This window comes from Neophocaena asiaeorientalis, unplaced genomic scaffold (genome assembly GCF_003031525.2).
Source record: "Neophocaena asiaeorientalis asiaeorientalis breed wild unplaced genomic scaffold, Neophocaena_asiaeorientalis_V1.1 scaffold632, whole genome shotgun sequence".
NCBI classification, from domain to species: Eukaryota; Metazoa; Chordata; class Mammalia; order Artiodactyla; family Phocoenidae; genus Neophocaena; species Neophocaena asiaeorientalis.
In genome coordinates, this window is record NW_020172771.1 from 120,172 (window position 1) to 129,840 (window position 9,669).

The window sequence follows — 9,669 nt, forward strand, 5'->3', positions numbered from 1 at the left end:
ACCATCTTGTTAATTGTTTTGGATTTGTTTTTGAAGGTCCTTTTTCTTCCCTTCCTCTTTTGTTCTCTTCTCTCATGATTTAATGTCTATCTTTAGTGATATGTTTGGTTGCTTTTTCTTTTCTGTGTGTGTATCTATTGTAGATTTTTGGTTTTCAGTTCTCATGTGGTTTTGCTATAACATTCTGTATATGAAAAAGATTATTTTAAGTTGCTGATGTCTTAATTTCAAATGCATTTCCAATATCTTGCATTTGTATTCTCCTCCTCTCACAATTGCTGGTTTTGATATTATGTTGTGTGTGGATGATTTTTTACCTTTACTTTGTGTTTGCCTTTACTATTGAGCTTCCTAATTCATAATTTTCTTGGTTTTAGTTGTGGCCTCTTCTTTTCTACCTAGAGAAGATCCTTTTAGGATTTATTGTAACTCTGGTTTGGTGGTACTGAGTTCTCTTAAATTTTGCTTGTCTGTAATACTTTTGATTATTCCATTGAATCTGAATGAGATCCTTTCTGGGTAGAGTTTTCTTGGTTGTAGGTTTTTCCCTTTCATCACTTTAAATATATCGTTCCACTCCCTTCTGACCTGTAGATTTTCTTTTGAAAAATTCACTGATAACCTTAGGGTTCCATTGTATATTATTTGTTACTTTTCCCTTGTTGCTTTTAGTATTTTTTGCCTTTAACTTTTGTCAGTTTGATTAATATGGGTCTCAGTGTGTTTCTCCTTGCGTTTATGTTGTATGGGACTCTGCCCTTCCTGGACTTTAGTGACTCTTTTATTTCCCATGTTAGGTAAACTTAAGGCTATAATCTCTTCAAATATTTCTCTCTTCTGGGATCCCTATAACGTGAATGGTTTAATATTCTCCTTGATGTCTCTGAGACTTCCCTCATTTCTTTTCATTCCTTTTTCTTTGTTCTGTTCCATGGCAGTGATTTCCAACATTCTGTCTTCCAGCTCACTTATTCATTCTTCTGCCTCAGTTATTCTTCTATTGATTTCTTCTGGTGTATTTTTCATTCCATTTATTGTATTGTTCATCTATGTTTATTCTTTAAAACTTCAAGCTCTTTATTAAACATCTCTTGTAACTTCTAAGTCTGTGCTTCCATTCTTTTTCTGAGATCTTGAATCATCTTTACTATCATTACTCTGAATTATTTTTCAGTTAGGTTGCCTATCTACTCTTTATTTAGTTTTTCTTGTGGGTTTTTGTGTTGTTCCTTCATCTAAAACATATTTCTCTGCAGTCTCTTTTTATCTGAATTTCTGTGTTTGTGGATTCCTTTCTGCTGGCTGGAGGACTATAGCTCCTCTTGCTTCTGGTGTCTTCCCTCTGGTGGGTTAGGTTAGTCATGAAGCTTGTGGTTGCTTCCTGATGGGAGGAAATTGTGCCTGCCCACTGGTTCGTGGAGCTGGGTCTTGTCCCTCTGGTGCGCAAGGCTGTGTCAAGAGGTGTGTCTGTAAGTGGCTGTGAGCTCAATATGGCTTTAGGCACCCTGTATGGTGATGGGTGGGCCTGTGTTCTTATCTTGCTGGTGGTTTGGCCTGAGGTGTTCCAGCACTGGAGCCTGTAGGCTGCTTGGTAGGGCCAGGCCTTGATGCCAAAATTGCAATCTCTGATAGAGCTCACACTGATCAATATTCTCTGGGGCTTCTGCCACTAGTGTCCTTGCCCCCACAGTGAACCACAGCTGACTCCTACCTCCCCAGGAGACCCTCCAAGGTCATAGGTAGGCCCACCCCTGGCTCCTATGGAGTTACTGCTTTGTGCTGGGTCTCAATGTATGTGAAACCTTGTGCATGCCCTCCAAGAATCGAGTCTGTTTCTCCCAGTCCTATGGAACTCTTGCACTTAAGATCTGCTGGCTTTCAAAGCCAAATGCTTTGGGGATTTCTCCTCCCAATGACAGACCCTCAGGCTGGCGAGGGTGAAATGGGGCTCAGGACTCTCACTCTTGTGGGAGAACCTATGTGATATAATTATTTTCCAGTTTGTGGGTTGCCCACCCACAGTGTATGGGATTTGATTATGTCACAAAAGCTCCCCTCCTTCTATCTTGTTGTGGCTTGCTCTTTTTCTTTGAATGTAAAATATGTATTTTTGGAGGTTCCAGTTATTTTTATTGAAGATTGTTCAGCAGTTAGTTGTGATTTTGGTGTTTTCCCGAGAGGAGGTGAGCTCAAGTCCTTCTATTCAGCATTCTTTGCTGGAACTGAGGAGCTGCTTTTAGTTTGGATGCTTGCTGCCTCCTTCTTCAGCATGTGCTGGCCATTATCTCCTGATATGGGGTGTTCAGGTAAAATGGCTCTTGCATGCTCCCAGGATACTGGGAGTAGGGTCTGACACCTGCTCAAGCATCTCCTATAGACGGCTCTTCTCCACACTTTCTCAGGATAGCAGGGAAAAGGGCTGGCACCTGCTCACAGATTTCCTAGTGGAGACCACTATCTGCACCCTCCTGTGACAGCAGGGGCAGGGCCTGGCTCCTTCTTGCAGATTTCCTATGTGAAGACGCTATCCATGCCCTTTCAGGACAGTGGGGGCAGGGTCTGGCGCCTGCTCACTGATTTCCTAGGGGTGGGCACTATCTGCCCTCCCAGGACAGTGGGGGTAAGGCATGGCCCCTGCTTGAAGATTTCCTATAGGCAGATGTTATCCGTGCCTTCCTGGGAAAGCAGAGGCAGGGCCTAGTGCCTGCTCCCAGGTCTCATAACAGTGCTGGTACCCAGCTCTGGAGCCCATGATGACTCAGTGACTTGTGCCCACCCCCAGAGCTCATGTAGGTGGTGTCCTTTTGCCTGGGAGTGCTCACAGGGAAAGAAGCTCTTATGGTGGTCCCACCCCTCTCCTCATGCTCTCCCCAATAATGGCACCTTACCTCTCTGGCAAGCCGAGGCTTCTTCTAAGTACACCATCAGTTACCACAGCCCAGTCTCCTCAGGCTGTTTCCATGAAAGCCAACCCTGATCCTCTCCCTGGATCTGGTCTCTGAAGCCTGAGCTTCAGCACCCAGCACTCACCTGCACCAACAGATGAGTGTCTCAGTCTGGGGATCACAGGGAGGCGGTGCTGAACTTCTGTGCAGGGTACTTTCCATTTTGCCTTCCACTAACCAGTTGCTGTGCTCTCCTCCTAGGCTCTGAAGCTCCTCCTCCATCCAGTCTCGTCTCCCCACCAGTGAGGAGACTTCCATGCGTGTGGGAGCCTTTCCTCCTTCACAGCTTCGTCCCTGTGGTGCAGGCACCATTCCAATTCCTTCTTTTTCTTTTCCCTTTACTCCTACCCAGTTACGTAGTGGTTTTCTTTGTTTCTTTTTTTTTTTTTTTGGAAGTCTGAGGTCTTCTGTTGGCATTCAATAGCTTTTCTGTGTGAATTGTTCCACTTGTAGATGTACTGTTAATATTTTTGTGGGAGAAGGTGAGCTCCATGTAATACTCCTCCACTATCTTGATCACCCTCTCTGAGTTACTTTTTTTTTTTTTTTTTGGCTGTCATCCTTTGAATGGAGGGAGATACAAATGCATTAATGCCAAAGAATGCTTTATATACTCATTAGCATAGTGATTAATGTTAATTGAGGGATACTCAATGTGTTAAACCTCAAAAACTACAAAGTTTCCTGCAACATAAGATAATGGAAACGCTCCTTCTTAAGTTTTTCCCACCACCTTTACTTTTAAAGTTCTAAATGGTATCTTGGGAACTAAAAAATAATAGGCTAGTTTCAGCTGTGGTTCAAGAATTCTAATGAAGCTGTATGGCAATGACACTGGGACTGTGAAATTTCCCCAAAAGGGCTTTCTAGATGACCACAAGTACAAACTTCAAAAGTATTTCCAATAAGGGCTTCCCTGGTGGTGCAGTGGTTGAGAGTCCGCCAGCTGATGCAGGGGACACAGGTTCGTGCCCTGGTCCGGGAAGATCCCACATGCCGTGGAGCAGCTGGGCCCGTGAGCCATGGCTGCTGAGCCTGCATGTCCGGAGCCTGTGCTCCGCAATGGGAGAGGCCACAACAGTGAGAGGCCCATGTACTGCAAAATAAATATAGTATTTCCAATAACACATAGGCAAGTTGAGTGGCTTAATAATTTAAATGCCTGGAAAGCACCTAAGATGTCTCGTCTTAGAGAATTTTAAAACATGGTATAAGTACCATTTATGGCCTACAGAGAAACTTTTTAAAGCATGAACATAACTTTAAGGATACCAAGGAAACATCAGTAGTTTTCATAAAGCTTCAATAAACACCCCAAGGCATAAGTGTTCAAAACAGCCTATTCACTAAAATGTCACTGCATTATACTTTTAGAGGTATAAGTATGCTATGCTTGCAGTGAGAGGACATTTAATTTATGCTTAGGTGTCAAATTCATCTTCCATTTACACAGGATGCACCAATAACACTTAGGATAGTGAATAGTTCAAGTACTACCTTTCCAACATGTCTTGCCTTTTGCTTTTTGATTATTCAGCACTGGGACTCTTCTGCCTGTAGTTTTTCAGAATATTTTGAAAGAGACTAGGACTACCCTGAATATAGACTGCAAGTAATATTGAACCCTTCTGAAAGAGCTGTCTAGATACTTTAATAATAACGTTTAGAGAAGGGAATAAAGACAAAACTTGCAGTAACTGAGTGTCTTTCAAAAGAAGAAAAATAACATTGAACCTGGCATGTAAGCGAAAATGTTTTGTAATTAATGTCAAAATTTGCCAGGATTGTTAATACATATTTTGGTAAGAAAAAAAACACTATATTGGCAAGGTTAATTATTTGTGTGCAATATATTGTATATTAATGAAGCAGAAGAATTCACCAGTAATGGAAGAAAACCCACAGCAAGGGAAGCATCCAAAGAAGCGCAGTCAAAAAGTTAGGTAAGTTTACTAGCTTTAGAATACAAAACACACCTTAATTATAGAACTATTTCATTTTTAAACTTCAGTTTTTTAATGTACTTCTAATAACAACCTCATCTAAGGAGCCATGGAGGCTTATGAAGAAGACCTAGCCACTAAGATGCTGTGTTTCTAGTGTAGGGGTGAATTAATGCTGCTATAAGAAGAAACTGAATCACATCAGCATCAACAAACAGCCTTTTTCTTTTACACAGTAACTCATAATTTGATGACATTATTTATCTTCATTAGTTCAAAATTAGGCAGGAAAGGAACTACATCAGACCCAGAAACACAATGATTTAGCAAGCTACAGTCACTCAGCTCATGGATTTGTGATAATCTGCAGAAAATTTGCTTGACTCTAGTACTCCATTTTTTCACATCTGTAAAGGAGTCCGATACAACCCTTTTTAAAAATCAACTTTAAACTGCAAACAGGCAAAGAGATCACGAACTGCTGGGCGGGGGGGCGCTGTAAAGGGCTGGGGGAAAGTTGTGTTCCTCCTGTAGGGGCCAATTAAGTAACACTTCCTTGGCCTTCTTTCGAAGTAGCCACTTGTTTTCTCCTGAGGATAACTGGCTAAAATTTCCTGTCTTCCTTCCTGGCAAGACCCAGTCAGCTGTGTTAAAGCGAAACCAGGAAGTGGCCGAGAGGCTTGTAAGCTTTTGTTTGCAAGCTCTGTCCTTGGTAAGAGGCACTTCCTTGGGACATCCCTCTTTGCATGAGGGAGTAATGAGCCACTCTGACAAGGGACTGTTGTTTATGACTTAGAAGGAATAAGCAATTCTAGAAGAAGCCATTGCCTTTGGTGCCTTAGCTTGTTCTGTTGCCTCTTTTCTGAATGGACAGGGCCACATATTCAGGGAATCTTTATGTTTCTCAGGTTCAGGTTTTGGTTCCACAGGCATACCATTTTTATCCTTTCCTTCTTTCTTCAGAACCCATTTACACAGAGCTTCCTTCTCACAAGTTTCATCACACATGCACTCTGCAAAGCTTATACAGGGCTCATTGGCTTTGCAGACCTCCTCTACTTTATATGGGTCTTGATGGTTCTGAACAAGCCAATCCTCAGTAATCACACTGGGAGCGGACATGAGTTTATTGGACTTCAAGTGGTTATTCAGGCACTTCAGACTGACCAGATTTTCAGTCTTCACACCTTTGGGCAATTGGTACAGGAATCAGGCTTGGCAAGCCAATCATACACACTATAGGACTCCTGGTAACACCTGGAACAAGAGCTTAAACTTCTCACTGGTTTCACATCTGCCATTCTCAGACTTCTCAAGCTTATGGGATTCCTGGGGAGTCACCAGCCAATCAGAAAGCTCCATCTCATCTTGATCAAGAAGCTCTAGATCTCCAACCTTTTCAATTTCAATGGAGTAAGAACTGGTAGTAGAATAGCTGTTACACTTTTGGTAACTTGGTTTTTCAGAAACTTCTTGTTGCTGACTCTTGTGGAGACAGTTTTCCAAGCCCTTTAGGTTGCCCCAGACATTATTGAAGAAATTGCAGTCTCTGGCAGAAGTCTGACTATTCTCCAAGGTCTGCTTTTTGGGTGATCCAGTCCTGGAGATTGGTGCTGGGTATGTAAGAAGCCTGGTGACAATTGGCAGGTTTGCTACCAAGGAACCATTCGCTGATAATGACAGCTGTGGTGCTGGATGCTGAGTTCTGCTCTGACAATGGTATATAGGCTCTTTTCTCCAGGAAAGACCGAATATTTAATGAACTAACATAAGCCATAAAGTGTTCAGGAATTTCAATGGTCTTGAGAGACCCAAATATGGTGATAGCCTGGCGCAGGGCAGTTATGTTGGCTTCAAAGAGTAGGACAGTGGAATCTTTAAGTTTGAGGGTCAAACTTCCCAGTCTGTCCAGGCACACGGAGACTGGATTGGCTAGATCTTTGTTTTGGGTGCAATCCAGTTGATGAATAAGACAACTGAACTGTCCCAGTAACCAGTTGAGCTGCTGGGCCTGCTGCTGAAGTGCCTTCTCTTTAAGCTGATAGATGAGATCTATCTTTTCATACACCCACACCTCACAGCTTTGAAGGCATTCCAGGTGATGACTTATGCAACTGTGAATCTGGGCTTTGACCTCTCACAAGTTATCTTTAATTTGCTGTTCAGCCCAGAGAACTCCACCAATAGCAAGCTCCAAGTCCCTCTGTACATCACAACACCTCAAAAGGGGTTCTCTATTACTGGAGCAGCCTCTCTGGTCCTGTGAGGTACTCATTCTTCTCCCTGTTCCATCTAACGCCAAGTAAAGCATTTCTAGTTCAAAAGCAACAGTGACTCATGCAACTTTCCAGGTTTCCCAACATTTCCTAGAAGCACAGTCACCCTAAGAAACCTGGGTCCCATCCTCCCTGGAAGCCACAGCCTACAATTCGCTCTCCACTTCAGAGCAGGCAAGGGCACCACTCAGTACACATGCACACAGCCCTGGCTGCAGGGCCCATTCTTGGCCCAGCAAGGCAAGCCCACCCCTTGGGCTCCTGCTGTGGTGCTGAGCTGCCAGAGGTAATTCACAGGCCAGGTCCCTGCCATTCCAGCTTCCTGGCAAGCAGGAGGTTGCTTTATCCAGGACTGGGGTAAGGAAGGTCCCTGAGCCTGCAGGCTGTGCCCTGCCCCTCCCATGCACCTGGCAGTGGCCCATGGGCAGAATTAGGATACTTTTATATTTCCCTTTTGATTTCTTTTCTGACGCATTGGTTCTACAGAAGTGTCATTTAGTTTTCACATATGTGTAGATTTTCCACATTTCCTCCTGTTGATTTCTAGTTTTATATCATTGTGGTCAGAAAGGATTGTTCGTATGAGTTCCTTCTTCTTAAATTTCCTAAGACTTGTTTTGTGTCCTATCACATGACTGATCCTGGAAACTGTTCCATGTGCACTTGAGAAGAGTGCGTATTTTGATGCTGTTTTATGGAATAGTCTACATAGGTCTAAGTCCATTTTGTCTAAATTTATGGTTCAATTCCACCATTTCTTTGTAGATTTTCTGAGTGGAGGATCTATCAGTTGTTGCTACTGGGTTATGAAGTCCCCTAGTATTATTGTATTGCTGTCTATTTCTCCCTTTAGGTCTGTTAGTGTTTGTTTAACATAATTAGGTGTTCTGATGTTGGGTGCATGTATATTTATGATTGTTATGTCATCTTGATATATTGTCCCTTTATCATTATATAATTACCTTGTCTATTGTTACCATTTTCGGCTTAAAGTCCATTTTGTTTGATATGAGTATCTACATTTTATTTTTGTTTACACTTCCATGGAATATATCCTTTTATTACAGTAAGTCCCCTATGTATGAACCTTCAAGTTGTGAACTTTCAAAGATGCATACATGCCTTTGCATGTCATATCACGTGTTAGTTAACGTGTCTGGCATACACTGTCACATGTGTGTATTCTCTACAACTGGTTGTGCTTTTGTGTACTTTATTGTACAGTAATGTATAGAGTATAGTAGTACAGTATCTTTATTTCAAGCCCAGGATGTCTGGAAGCAAGTGTAAAAGCAGCAGTGATGTAGCTGATACTGCTAAGGTGCACCAAACGATAATGGTGGAAACAAAAGTGAAAATAATTGAGAGAGTGGAGCAAGGCAAAAAGACAGTAGATGTCACTTGTTTTTATAACATGAATCATTCAACCATCGGCACGATTCTAAAGAACAAAGACAAGATCATGGAACATGTGAAGTCTGCTGTGCCAATGATGTTGACAATAATATTGATGAAGTGTATAAAAGTGATGGAGGAAATGGAGAAACTTTTCAGAGTGTGGATGCAGGATCAGCATCAGCATCGAGTCTCGCTCAGCTTAATGCTGATTCAAGAGAAAGCTAAAAGGATTTATGAAGACTTGAAGAATAAACACGGTGAAGAATCAGAAGGCACATCTTTTAATGCCAGCCATGGCTGGTTTCATTGGTTCAAGGCTAGAGCCAACCTTCACAATGTAAAAGTAAGTGGCGAGGCAGTGAGTGCAGATATGGTAGCTGCCCAGGAATTTCCTAAAATGCTTCAAGAAGTTATTGATGATGGCATATATTTACCCAAGCAGGTTTTTAATGTGGATGAGACAGGACTGTACTGGAAGAGGATGCCACACCAAAGTTACATCAGGAAGGAGAAAAAGGTTTTGTCAGGCTATAAAGCAGCAAAGGATAGGCTAAATCTGTTGTTTTGTGGCAATGCTTCCGGTGATATAAAGCTAAAGCCTCTCTTAGTTAATCATTCAGAAAACCCAAGAGCCCTTGAAAACATAGTCAAGGACTCTCTTCCTGTCGTGTGGAAGAGTAACCCCAAGGTCTGGGTTACACAGGCCATTTTCCAGGACTGGTTTTTCCACCACTTTTTTCTGGAGGTAGAGAAATATTGCTTGGAGAAGAATGTCCCATTCAAAATTATTTTGCTGCTCGGCATTGCTCTGTGCCACCCCCCATTCGTGGGCGACTTTTATCCCAACATCATAGTGCATCTGCCACCGAATACTTCATCGCTTATCCAACCTATGGACCAGGGAGTTATAGCGACTTTCAAGAAATATCACTTATGTCACACTTTTCCTCAGGCAGTAAAGGCGAGTGACGAATCAGGAACAACTTTGTCACAATTTTGGAAGGACTATAACATCTACAAGGCCATAAAAACATTGACTTTGCTTGGAGTAAGTTTATGGCTGTCACCATGAATGGAGTTTGGAAGAATCTTTGCCCTCAGTTTGTT

General features: G+C 42.4%; 1 pseudogene; it reads right to left on the minus strand.

Annotated features, from left to right (window-relative positions):
* Positions 1–5,289: 5,289 nt before the first annotated feature.
* On the minus strand, positions 5,290–7,184 carry LOC112396897 (nuclear receptor coactivator 4 pseudogene; annotated as a pseudogene).
* Positions 7,185–9,669: the final 2,485 nt, after the last annotated feature.